Source organism: Parasteatoda tepidariorum, chromosome X2 (genome assembly GCF_043381705.1).
Source record: "Parasteatoda tepidariorum isolate YZ-2023 chromosome X2, CAS_Ptep_4.0, whole genome shotgun sequence".
In the NCBI taxonomy this organism is placed as follows: domain Eukaryota; kingdom Metazoa; phylum Arthropoda; class Arachnida; order Araneae; family Theridiidae; genus Parasteatoda; species Parasteatoda tepidariorum.
The window spans coordinates 47,799,802-47,814,096 of record NC_092215.1 but is presented as its reverse complement, the minus strand read 5'-3'; positions in this window follow the sequence as shown (position 1 = coordinate 47,814,096).

Sequence of the window (14,295 nt, the reverse complement as noted above, 5' to 3'; positions counted from 1 at the left end):
TGTCCAGTGATTAATCAAGAAAATGAAAAGATAATAGCGAAATGATGAAAGGAAATCTGAATATAAAATAACAATATCAATAATTTAAGTGAAAAGATTTGAACTCAAGTTTTTAAAATTTAAAAAATTAATCACTTTATTATTTTAATTTCTACATAAACATTGAATTGAGAGGACACTAGACATTTAATTTGAAGATTTTAGAAATTACAAGTAAATTTTATAAATTACTTGGCTTAGTTTTGAAATGTTAAATATAAATCAATCAATTCAATATTAATTTAAAAAGTTTCTGTTGATTAATTCTACAAAATACAAAAATAAACAATTAAATAAATAAAAAATAAGTAACAATCGTAAAAACATGAAAATCATGCATCGCGTTTCAAATATCACCGGAAAACTTTTATACTTCCTCTACTAAATAATAATAAGAAATTAATAAAAATTAGTTTTTTTTTTGCTTAACTTTATTAACTTTAGTCTAATTCCTGGCCAAATTATTAGACTCACTATAACATTCTATGTAAAATTTAAATTATCAGATTACATCTCAATTATCAGATACATCTTTATTATTTTTACACAGCTGAAACCGGTTTCCACTTGTTTACGCCCGTATATCAATTGGTTAACGTTGTAATGTAATACGCTAAAAATACATGCAAATAAAAAGTGTATAAAAAATCACCTGAATAAAAACCCATTACATGTATGTTTAAATATAAAACTATAGCATATAAACTCGCGCAAACCATGAAATTATTAAAAATAGTACAGCGCGCCTAATAATTTGGTCTAATTATTATTATATACTACTATTATATACTAATATAATACCTAATATTATAAATATTCTATATTTATATAATATGTCGTTTAATTTATTCAATCGTTGAATTTATATTATATATTGTCTAATTTAACCAATTGATGCAGTAACGTAAACAAGTGCAAACCGGTTTCAGTCGCATCAAAACAATAAAGCTGTATAGTATCACCTGATTATTAAAATTTTACATAGAATCTAATAGTGTGTCTGAAAATTTGACTAGAGACTGTAGCGTAAAAATAGATTTTTTTTGCATTTTATATCAAAACTAAGCATTTCCATGTAAGCATTTACCAAAATAAATGGAAAAAAAATCGAAAAAGTAATTAAAACTTTCATTAATGCTGAAATTACTCAAATAGTTGTTATATTATCTTCAATATTTTTGCTAAAATTGTTCCGTCTAAATGGCAAAAAATTTTCTATTACTTTTTAGACAAAAATAATTATCTGAAAATATAAGTGTTAAGGATGAGGGTAAAAGAAGCTAGACTGTTTGATGAATGGTCATGGAGCAAAATCTAATTCATATTTACCTGTTAGAAGCTGCAAGTTGAAGGCAATACCTTGCTCGAAGCCTTATTGAGAGTAAATTCCATTCTAGTCGTGTCTATAAGCATCGAAGAACAGGACTCTTAAAATGGTGTCATCTGCCGGAAGCATCAAGTTCAGTGGCACCTTCCATTTGATCATCTATAGGAAAACCGCATCTCCATCTTCTTAAAGAGAAAAAAAAACTTTCGTTACGATATAATTATCTAATTACAAAGAAGAAATATTACACTAACCTGATTTCCGAGCCATTTTCTTTGATAAAATGTTTAAAAAAAATTGGTTTCGATAAATTGGGTGTTCTTCGAAACTCTTCACCAAACCCGTATATATAACTCTGCATATATTAAATGTTGTTAAGGTAATTATTAATTTAGCAGTTTACGAGAAAAAAATTACTAACCAATTACTGTGAGAACAGCTTACTGCTTACTGCTCAACACAGAAAAATTTTAACACTAAATGATTTGATAATTCTCCGTCTCGCTCTCTCTATTTTTTTTTCTTTTTGGACTTTTAACAAATTGTTTTAATATTTTTTCATTCATCATTTACATAATGTTAAAATAGTTTTGGATTCTTATAACCTGTTTAACCCATTAAAGCCTATAGTAAAGGGGTCTATATATGTAAGAAACCTATGGGAAAAAAGTGGCAGCACATAGTTGTTTGAGCCCTGGTAGCTTAAGGGATAGAGCACTCACCTCCCAATAAGGTGACCCGGGTTCGAATCCCAGCGATGGCTGGTGATACTAATTCGGCTGTCGGCTCCCACCGACTTTAATGCTGCCGTAAAATATCCTCATTGGTAGACGGATCATGGGTTAGAGTCCTCATACCGTCAGGCTAATCGTGAAAGTTTTTTAATGTTTTCCTCTCCGTGTAACGCATAAGCGGAATAGTTCCATACAAAGTCCTCCTTGAAGGCATAATTTCTTCAAATGCTTGATCAAAGAGTTTCCTTGTCTTCTAGATTAGGTTCAAAATTATTAGGCTACGGAGTTAAACATTAGCACTCGTAAACTCAAAGTCGGGTCTCCTGTTCAACGACGGTTATAAAATAAATAAATAAAAACTTATTTGTTTATGCCAAGTGGATATTTCATTCTGTTACCTACCACTTTAGCTTTGAAAAAGCACTGTTTGTTGACTGAAGACCTGACCAGTATAAATACTTACATTCCAAATATTTCAACACAGACCGAATTACCTTGTTTCTGTAAAATGCATCTTAAGAATGACATTCCTGTACTACCATTTGTTTTTCTTCTTTGAAGAAATTAACCGTCCTTTTAAAAAGACGCTCCGCACAAACGGGTTAAAAGTTATTTTTCACTCTATTTATAAGTTCGCAGCAAAAAATTATTTACCTTTATAATGTATTATATAAAGTAACAATGAGACATCCTTATATCGTTATTTATGTTTTTAGAAAAACGTTCAAGACAATTGCTTTAGCTGCCTTTTAAGAAGTTTTAAATGCCAAAGATCACTGTTTATTTCCGTATGATTTATTGACGTCAAATTTCAATGTATTTCTCAGGAAATGTTGTTAATATGATGTTGTCATTGTCACACATCTTCATCAAATTTATTAATAAGCAAAAATGTCATAAGTGAATAATTTTCAATATATGAGGATAAGCGTATACATATTTGCGTAGTTTCAATGTATGCTTCTTATAATTTGGACAGTGACAACTCAATATTAATTTGAACATTTCTGTGAACATTTCTTTCTTTTAACTTAACTTATCTACAAATCTTTTTTACTAATTAAAATTGCACTAAATTTTAACACGTCATCTTTTTATTATTGCACTTGAGAGAGTTATTCGTGATACAAGCATCAATACCAGTGGTCACATTTTTACTAGATCAGTAAAACTATTTGTATATGCTGATGATATTGATGTAATTGCTCTTTCCCTTCCTGACGTGAAGCAGGCATTTCTTTTGCCTTGAGGTGACTGCAAGACAAATGGGCTTAGTCATAAATGTAGAGAAAACAAAATATATGTCATTCTCACGAAACAGAGTCCCAGACCCCTATCTTCAAATAGATTCTTATAGATTTGAAACAGTAAGGAGTTTTACTTACTTAGGATCAATTATTACTATTGACAACAGAATAACTCCCGAAATAAAAAACCTACTCTATCTGGCAAATAGGGCTTTCTATGGGCTGAGAAGATTTATTAAATCTAGGTTTCTTTCTAGAAAAACAAAGTTCTTAATCTGCAAAACTCTTGTCAGGCCAGTTTTGACATACGCTTCTGAGGCTTGGACAATCACAAAACTGGAGGAAAATTGTATCGCAATGTTTGAGATAAATATTTTGCGGAGTACACTTGATGGTGTAAATGAAAACAATAACTGGAGAAGGAGATTTAACTTTGAACTGTACAAATTTTATACACAATCCGATATTATTAAATACTTAAAAATAAAGATAATGAATTGGATAACCCACGTGATTCGAATAAGTGATGACAATACAATAAAAAAGATGCTGCTTTTTAAACCCACTAGAATAAGAAAGCGGGAAGGCCGCGGTTGAGATGGGATGACTCGGTGGTGTCTGATTTTCTCGCAATTAATGAAAAGAATTGGAGATCAAAGACAAATCGGAAGTCATTATGGAGAAATCTTCTGAGGAAGGCATTGGCCCACATTGAGCTGTCTGGCCAACTATGATGAATATGATGAAATTTTTACATGTTGCAATTAATATAAATTTTTTTCTGAAGAATATTGCTGAAGTAATTCGATTTTAAATTCGTAACTTTGCAGTATTCTCTTTATAGAGTCCTGTCCCTGTGACATTCTTATGAAATTAAAATTATTTCTATTAGACTTACATCTAAACGTGGGGCGCAATTTCACTTAAACAGCCAGTATATTCTTTGATTTAACTAAACACATTTGTTTATTTCAAAAAGAAGAAGAAGAAAACATTTCATTTTTTTAAAGATATTTAAAGAATTTAAACTTCCTTCACACTTAAAAAAAAAATCGAATATTCTACAGTTAGCTTATAAATTATAACTTCTGAATTGATTTTAAAAATGTTTGACCTAATATTACATGAACCGGAAATATTGAAAAGTCACAGTTTTATCCAATTATATTCATTTTTCTTAAATCTATAAAAAATATGTTGTTTAATATTTAAATTGATGATTGGTTAATTGTTTAATTTTAATTGAAAGTGACACATTGAATTCATTTCCATGAAAACAATTATATTTGATATGTTAGAGCTATTATTAAAAAAATGACTAAATAAACGTTCAAATATATCATTGGAAGGAATATCTGGAACTCTCAATAAAATAACGATTTGATTAAGAGTGTGTCAGATCAAAAAATGTATAAAAATGTTCCTTTTCCTTAAGAAATAGTTTAATGAGCTTTTGATAAAAAAAAACATTTATGTAGGGAGCGTTAAAAGTTTTTGACTCGCAAAGTGGGTGGTGAACTAAAACATGTTGGGAACCTATAATCTAGACATTTTACGCCATTTCCGTGAGATGTTTTCGTGGTTTTCCTCTCCATGTAGCGCAAAGTTTGTCCCAATCCTTGATCCAGAGTTCCCTCGCCTCCTGAGTTGTGTTCGTAATTTCAAGGCTACGGAGTTGAGCCATGGTGTCTTCGAGGATAGATCACTCGCTTCCCAATGAGGTGACCCGGGTTTGATCCCAGCGATAGCTGGTCGATTCGACCGTTATCGCACCCGGGTCGCACCGACCACAGTGCTGCCGTGAAATATCCTCAGTGGTAGACGGATCATGGGTTAAAGTACCCTTGCCGTCAGGCCAAACGTGGAAGGTTTTCGTATTTTTCCTCTTCATGTAACTCAAATTCGAGCTAGTTCCATAAAAAAGTCCTCCACGGACGCAAATATCCCCCAATACTTAATTCAGTAGTTCCCTTGTCTTCTGGATTGGGTTCAAAAATACAAGGCTATGGAGTTGAACATTGATAGTCGTAAACTCAGGATTGGGTCGACTGCTCAACGCCAGTTATTTAAATAAAAACAGATTAGCATAAAAGGAATTAATTAAAAATTAACGAAATTTAACTTAATAGTCTATAATAACTATTACAAATTATGAAGGGGAAAAAAGCTATTATTCGCTGAAGAACGCTAATATGAATTATGACAAAGCCTTTGAAAAACGACCGCAGGGGAAATTGTTCATGGAAAATTCCTTTTCATTTCAACAGATATTTGAAACAAAAGTGACTTCATTTTAATCTAGAGGAAATCATGCAGTTTCTAATGCTAAAAATTGTTTTATCAAAAAGCAAACAAATTATGGCGGAATAATATCCACACTGCGTAATCTTGTCATATCCTGTGTTTTCATTTTGATATTTATAATTTTTTTTTCATAGTTTACTTTAAATTAAACTTAACTCACTTTTTTTCTGTACTTACATAACTTATAAAGGGAAAAGCAAATCAGCTACGAAGGATTTCTCTGGCGATGTATAGTGTCCTCTTTAGTATTTCCAGAAGTTGCATTGTTTTTGGTAGAAAAAACAAGGTAACAAATGCTGTAGAACATGTCCCAATTTTTTTTTTATGACCGTCGTTGAACAACCGACCCAATTTTGGGTTTACGACAACTAAAGTTCAACTTCGTAGCCTTGTAATTTTGAACCAATCCAGAAGACAAGGAAACTCCTGGATCAGTAACCCCAGAGGTATTGATTTGTCATGGAAACATGGAGGACTATGCAACTCGACAGATTTAGCATGCATCAGTCCAGGGCTAAAGAGAATAGAAGGGCTAGTTCACTCCGCTCTTAGAGCTGAAGCTACGATTTCCCTCCTCATGACGTCACTGTGTCCACAGATCTCGGAGATCGCAAGCAAAGATATTATGATAACTTTGCATCCTTCTCTTTGTAAAAATAAGTTAGACTTTTTCTGGTTATTAGCTTTCAAACTTTACGTAATTAAAACATTATTTCCGTTCATAAGCATAGTTCAAAAAAACTTTCTTGGCCATTATATTACAAAAAATACCATTTTAAACTTATAAAAATGTTTTGCTAGTTGGTGAAAATGACACGATAAATACTTTATTTTAAAAAGTTCAGTTTTAACTTTAACTATTAAGAAAAATGAAGGCATATATCGACACTTTTTTTATCTACATATTCTTTTATAAAGATAAGTTAAGTTAAATTTAGAATCCCTGATTTTAAAATATGTCGTTAATAGCAATTTGTTCATACTTAATCATTAGGAAACATCAACCTTAAACGCTAATTACTGAAACAAAATAATAATTTAGGTTCATAATGACATCAGAAATTTTACAATTGTTTATAGACATTTAAATTTACGATGATATAATATATAGATATTTAAATTGAAGAGAATATAATTTTTAAAAAAAATCATAAATATTTAGAATAACTACATTAAAAAATATGTTATGAAATTAGGAGAATTTCAACTATATACTATATATTTTATTTATACTTTTTACTTACATTTTAATTTTCTTTGACTTTATCTATTTTTTAATTCTTTTCACCTGCCTTTCTTTATGAAGTAACGAGGCGGTTTCTATTTAGATAATGAATTTTTATAAAAGTTCTTTACGACAGAATAAACGTATTGCTGTTTTATATTAACTGTGTCATTTCGGAATCCATTCTTTACATAGTTGTTCATTTACTTTAGGGAACACGCGAAAAATTATACTTTTTCCTTTTGTTTTTATATCAGAATTTTTGCAAGTTGCAATCGCGCAAACTGGCATTTCGATAATAGTTTTAAATTCTTGTAAATTCACTGCAAAAACTGAGGAAAGTCATTATAGAAAATAACAAATGTCTTAGAATATCTCGCAAAAAGAAATGCTCCAATATTAGTTAGAGCTAGTAAGGCCAAACGCTCCGTTCTTGAAGTAAAAGTGCGAGCTTTGCGCCAAAGTGACGTCACTAGAGAAAATCGGAGGATTGGAGTGGCGAGAGCTACTTCAAAGGAGTGAACCAGCCCTTCTATTCTCTTTAGCCCTGGCATCAGTCACCATTTACTAAACGGGGAGACCTCGGCCGGCGGGGATCGAGTCCACGAACTCTTGGACGTGGGCCCAGTGCCCTACCAACCAGGCAATCCCGGCCACCCCAACTTTTATTTGTGAAAAACTGAAAAAATAATCTAGGAACTAATCTATGTAATCTACATATAAATGAAGTATGCTTTTAGAGGAAACCATACCGTGATAAAAAATTTTCCTCGCAAATTCTCTTTGTCCTTCATTACTAATTTAAAATTTGTAGAAAAAGTGAGTTCAGACAAACCTAGAGTAAGCCATGACGTTTCAAATACTGAAAAGAAAATTTCAAAATTTACAAATGAAAATAAATTATGATATGATAACTTAGGATTACGCAAAGGTGAAGTTCTCTTTTAATAATTCGTTTGTATTTTAATATTTTGAAGTATTTTTTTCAGCAATTGAAACTTCATAACTTACTCAAGATTTGCCTGAACTTACTTTTTCTTTCTTTTAAATTAGAAATGAAGGAGAAAGAGAATTTTTCATGAAAATTTTCTTCCGTGGTATGTCGTCCTCTTAAGCTTAGTTCCCTTAGTCCTTTAGAATAGTCCTTGAATCCTTATATTCCCACTCTCTAGCTTGAACATTGGTAGTCGTACATTCAAGAGTGGTTAGTTTCTCAACGTTGGTTATAAAAAAATTTAAAAAAAACAAACTATCCGGAGCGCAAATTTACATATTTTTACCGGTTTATTGTAAATTGGACAGTACCTGTATGTAGCTCTGCGGTCTTAGCTAACACATCAAAAGTTTCTGGAAAGGACATTTAAAATCAAAAAGTGATTTGATGAATCCCTGGCACACTATTAAATTTAAATTAATACAGATTTTTCTTAGCATTATTTAAAAAAAAAATTATCTCTTCACATTTTTTTTAAAAACGAAATATGCAAGCGCGGAATATAAATGCTCAAAACATAAAATTTTGTAGTAATGACTTGAGAAAATCCCACTTTTTTGTGATTTTGACCAGATTTTATCCTTACATAATTGAAGCTATTTATATTTACTTTTAGTATAAAGTATCATAGAGATGCTAAAAAATTATTTTTCATAAATTAAAATTTTATTTATTTAAAAAGAAAAAAACTTTTAGAACTTGGATTGTGAGAAAATGACTTTATTTCTATAAATAACCATATCACATCAACTGAATATTCGCAGATCGTAGTATATTTTTATATTATTGTTAAATCTACGTTTAAAAGAAACGAAAAATGATATTTAGTGTTCAAACTTGCGTTAATTATTTCAGTCTTTAATAACTATTTTTCTTGATTTTATGCAATTAATCTCTCCAAAATAATCGCTAGCGTGAGTGTTTATATTTAATCAAAATATTTATAAACAAATAATAACCATTTCAAATAAACATATATTTTTCAGCATGCCTGAACAGTTTTTTCCTTCCCTTATAAACATATATTTTTTAGCATGTCTGAGCAGTTTTTTCCTTCCCTTTTCTTCAATTTAATATCAGATTCTCATCCTATTTTCTCCTACGCGGTTCTTATAAGATTCTCCTATTTTTACAACATCATAATAACTTGCTAAAAAGAAAATTTTTTTAAAAAAAGATTACTCAAAAGCAGTAACTGTAGTAATGACCAACTAAACAAATTGCAAATTATATCTTTTTCCTGTAACTATAACCTTGCATACTGTAAAGTAATTAAGGGATATTGGACAGCCATGTGACCTTTCTTTCATATCTTGATGATTTACTATTCTCAAAAACTATTCAAAACGAAAAAATGTGATTCATTTTCAATATTAGCAAGACGATGATCTTACAAAAGATAGGTTTTAAAAGAAAGATTGATAGATTTTATAAAATGATTTAACGAAAATGTTAACTTGAAATATAGTTTAAAATTATAAGCAGAAATTTAGAAATTTTTTAATAATTTCATGTAGATACAATCTAATAAAGTAAAAAAGGCGTGTATATCAGACACTAAATTCGTTAATACTTTTACTCTCAAACATTAATTAAAAACAAAACAAAAATATTCTTTTTTTACGCTAATAAATAAATAGGCATCTATTCTCAAGACTAGGCAAGCGTGAACTTGCCAGTTTCCTTCACGTCTGGCAAGTCTTGAGAATGGACACCTATTTTTGAGCGCTTGAAACAAGTCGACTTTTATTTCCATCTGCATATTTTCGAAGAAAATCAAGTTGTTAATCAAGTAATTACTGATGTCATTTATTGAATCTAAGTAAAAAAAAAGAAAAGGGTTGTCATCTTCACCTGACCGATCTTTCATAATTTGATGCTCAACTACTCCTAAAGATTCAAAATAAAGAAATTTTAATAAATTTTATTTTAACAAAAATATGAGTTGATTTTATGAAATTATTTAGCAAAAAATTTTTCTGAAACGTACGGTAAAATTGCAAGCAAAGAATGCGAAAATTTTTATAAAATTTCCTATAATTATATTCCAGCTAAATCCAAAAGGGCTGTAACCTGACATTTCTTTCCTATTTTGATGCTCTACTTCTCTCTGAAATTTATTCAAAAGGAAGAAATGATTTTCCTCTTTTCAAATTTTTCCAAGACCACCCCAAATGTTTTAAATTCATTACATTTAAGACCTTTATTTATTTTTAGAGAAGTATATAACAGTTTCAACATATCTTCCAAGGTACTTAATATGTTTTAAATTATGCGTGGTCTACTTCCGGAAATAAAAGGTTACGAGAATTAAAACTGTTCTTAGAAATCGTGAGAAGGCTGTCAATAAATTAATCACATCAATAAACAAAATAAATTCTTCAATCTTAAGACATTCCTTCATGCATATCAATAAATAAAGTTGAAACGGACAACGGTAAAAAGCTTTAGCAATGAGCATGTTTATATTTCAATAAGAGAAATATTTGAACTTAGGGCTGTATACAGTCTATTTAGGTTCTATAGTATATTTAACTATTCTATATTATACATCTATTCTATAGTATATTTAATTATTTTATATTATATATCTATTCTATAGTCTATTTAACTATTTTATAGTCTATTTAACTGTTCTATATTCTATATTTATTCTATAGTCTGTTTAAATATTCTTCCGGGCACATCAGAAAATGAAATATAAAGTATTTGAAATAAAGCCGGACAACAACAAAAAGTTTTACCAATGCGTATGCATCTCAGGATTATAGTACATTTAATTAAAAAGATATTTGAATCGAGGAATGGAATCAGGATGAAATAATATGATATTAAAAAACCATTTCATTATTCCTAGAGGAGAAAAATGTTAGTGATTACAAATATTTTATGACAATTATAACTTATATTTTCATGTGAAATCTCTTAGAGTCGTGGCTTTTTTTAGAACTAAAAGTATTCCGTCAAAATCCGTCCGATTGCGTCTAAAGAAGAGTAAAAAAAAATTAAAAGAAGAAGAATGTTTTTGTGTCGCAACTTAAAATATCTTAGTTCATGTATATCTTAATCTGATCATTAAAATTATCATTAGAATTATCATTAATTATCTAATCATGCTTAAAGTTCATTTAGAGAAGTACTTGAATTTAGGGCTGTATACGGTCTATTTAGGCTCTATAGTCTATTTAATTATTATATATTATATATCTATTCTATATTCTATTTAATTATTCTATAATATATATCTGTTTTATAGTCTAACTATTCTAAGTTATATATTTATTTTATATCATATATTTATTCTATAGTCTATTTAAATATTCTGCCAGGTAGATTAGTAAATGAAATATAAAGTATTTGAAATAAGGCTGGACAACAACAAAAAGTTTCACCAATGCGTGTGTATTTCATGATTATAGTACATTTAATTATGAGATGAGGTAACAAAGATTTTATAAGAATTATAATTTATATTTGCTTGTGAAATCTATTACAGCTTTTTTTTTTTTTTTAAGTAAAATTATTCCGTCAAAATCCGTCCGATTGCGTCAAAAAGAAGAAAAAAAAAAGCATGACTCTGAAACCATTACGATTGTATCTTAGTTCATGAATATCTCATCATTAGAACATGAGTTTTTCGCGTGTATTTATAATTTACTTTTTTGCGCTGAATTAAGCATACTCTGCCAGAACAGTTTGAATCTACATGTTTACATATAAGAGTTGTTTACATGAAAAGTAGGAGACATTTGTGTCAATTTTGTATAATACATACATAAAATATTGTAATTTTAAGGGTGAGAAATCATTTGAACGATTTCATTCAAATTTTTTATTTAGTCATTTAAAGTTACACGGAGTTAGATAATAATTGAAACTTACGCAATTAGTTAAAAAAGAGGTAAAAACTTTTATATCCGTTTCAAAACATTTTTCAGTTGCCATTAAATAAATTAATTTAAAATGATAAATAAAAAAATTATTTTTTACTTTGAAAACTTATGAAAAATGTATAATGTATTTTTGGTTCTCGCAAAAAGTTAAATTAACATTAAAAGGCCAAATTTCAACCATTGTCTTGTTTAAAACTACACTGATAAAAACAATTAAAGGAAGGCTTTTTTATATAAAAAAAGAATAAAATAAGTAACGCTTATACGTAAATAAGGTATCAGATGATAGCTAAGTTCTTCACGGACACCTCTGCCATGTAGTGTTCTGTGCATTTGCTCGCCGAATCTTGTAGTGTAATTACGTTTTGATACATCGTAGCTTAGCACAATCCTTGTTTTCTGAATTTTATTGTTTACCTGCCGTTTGTATGGTCAGTTATCATCGTCTAGACCACGGGTTTCCAAATTGCATGAGGTAGGGGGCCATAACTAAAAACACAAATCAAATGGCGGGCCGCAACTTTATCAAAAATTTTTGTAGGACTCTTTTATGTTTGAAGGAACATTAAATATCACTGTCAGAGTTTTTCCAAGTTGTATGAAACAAAAGTATTGAATGACGAATTGAAATAAGAAGTAGATTTTTAAAAATATTTAATTGTTATTAATAATATTTTTAAAAATATTAAATAAATAATAAAATTTCGGGCTACAAAAATTTTAATGTGCACCTATGTATTAAACAATTAATGTGCAACAGATATCTAATTGTTAAGGTATTAAAACTTACATAGTAGCACACAAAATATTCAATGAGAAAATTGAGGTTTGTCTGATGCAACCACTAGAGAATAGATATTTACATTTTAAATTTAAAATTTACAAATGTGTGTGTAAATATTCTCGTCCAAAATGAGTGGTTTCAAAAAGTTAAATCGGAGAATTTCTTCGAGAAATTTTCTGATACGCACATGCTAAATTATATTCACAAAATACAAAAAAAGTGAAATAAAAAAGAGCAACATAACCGATTATTTTTGTATTTGAATAAATATTTTCTTGAATGCAAAACCTGCACCGTTCTTTGCACCGTTGGTATGTTAAATTTTACAGAAACGAAGAAATTAGGTTTTTATTAACGAGAGAAGTATTTTAAACCCATATAGATTTTTTTATGAAAATTTTCCGCAAAAAATGACAACTAATTTATTTTAGTTCGCGGGCCACAAAAAAAGGCTTCGCGGGCCGGATGCGGCCCCCGGGTCGCCAGTTGGAAACCCTTGTTCTAGACGATGCCACAAGATGGCGGATTGTTGAACGACTCGAGACAGGCCAATCACAGGCTACCTGTTGTAGGGCCCTTAGGGTTTCAAAACATGTGGTATCCAATCAGGGGAAACAGTCTACAAAGACAGGAACAGTGGTCTGACTTCATACTGTATACAATATTAAAAAAATATTTCATCATAGAACACAAACCACGTGTATTCACAAAGATAATAAGTAGCCAAGTTAAGAGGACGAAATACATATCACATATATTTGGATAGTTGTGACATATAGATTAAAATAAACTAACTATCTCCAGTTACATTAAAATAGTCTAGTGCAGCCATCTAGTGTGTTAAATAAGAAATAAAAAATTCGGGGGACTAGAGATGGATATATTTAAACCTATTTGGTGCATTACTTTTGAACGCTCTAGCCTGGAAATATCACGGACGTGATAAACAGGAGACGAAAGCTCCCCCCTTGATTTTGACGGAAGCGAGAAGGAAGCGGTTAATGCAAGTGGCTTGCATGCTTGGGCCCTGTATTCTGCATCCATATGACTGTAAACCACAAAAAGGACCATCTAGCATGGTGATAAAAGAACACCTGTCTTCAGTGATAAGTCGCGATTCAGTCTAGCAGTCTGGACTGTGACTCGAGAGGTGTAATCATCTGGAGAGGAACCGAAAATCGTATATCGGCCCTCTAGCATTGTTGTAAAGGACCATTATGGTCTAGGTGGTCTGATGATTTGGGCAGGCATCAAAGCAGATGGGCATACTGACCTTCATGAGTTCAATGGAGGTACTCTGACAGGTCAACGGTACAGGAAAACGATCCTTGCAACCTATATAAGACTTTTCCATGCAGCTTAGGGACCAAATTTCATCTTCATGGACAATAACTCCAGTTCACACCGGTTTCAGTTGGCGGACAAATACCTCCAATCGGAGAATCGAGTGGAGTGGCCAGCAATGTCCCCTGACCTTAATTTCATCGAACACGCACGGGAAGACCTTAGACACTTGATTGCAGATCGAAGAGCCGCTCCAACGACCATCAGTGAGCTCAAAGTCACCTTGGTGCAAGAGTGGGTGCAGTTGCCACAGGGATTGATTAGGGCCCTGGTAAATAGTATGAAACGCCGATGCGAGAGTTGTATAGCTGTTAGAGGCGATTATACACACTAATAGACATGTTTTTTTCTGACTGACAGGGTATCGGTCAGTTGCTGTGTTGGATATGCGACCAGTTCCTAAT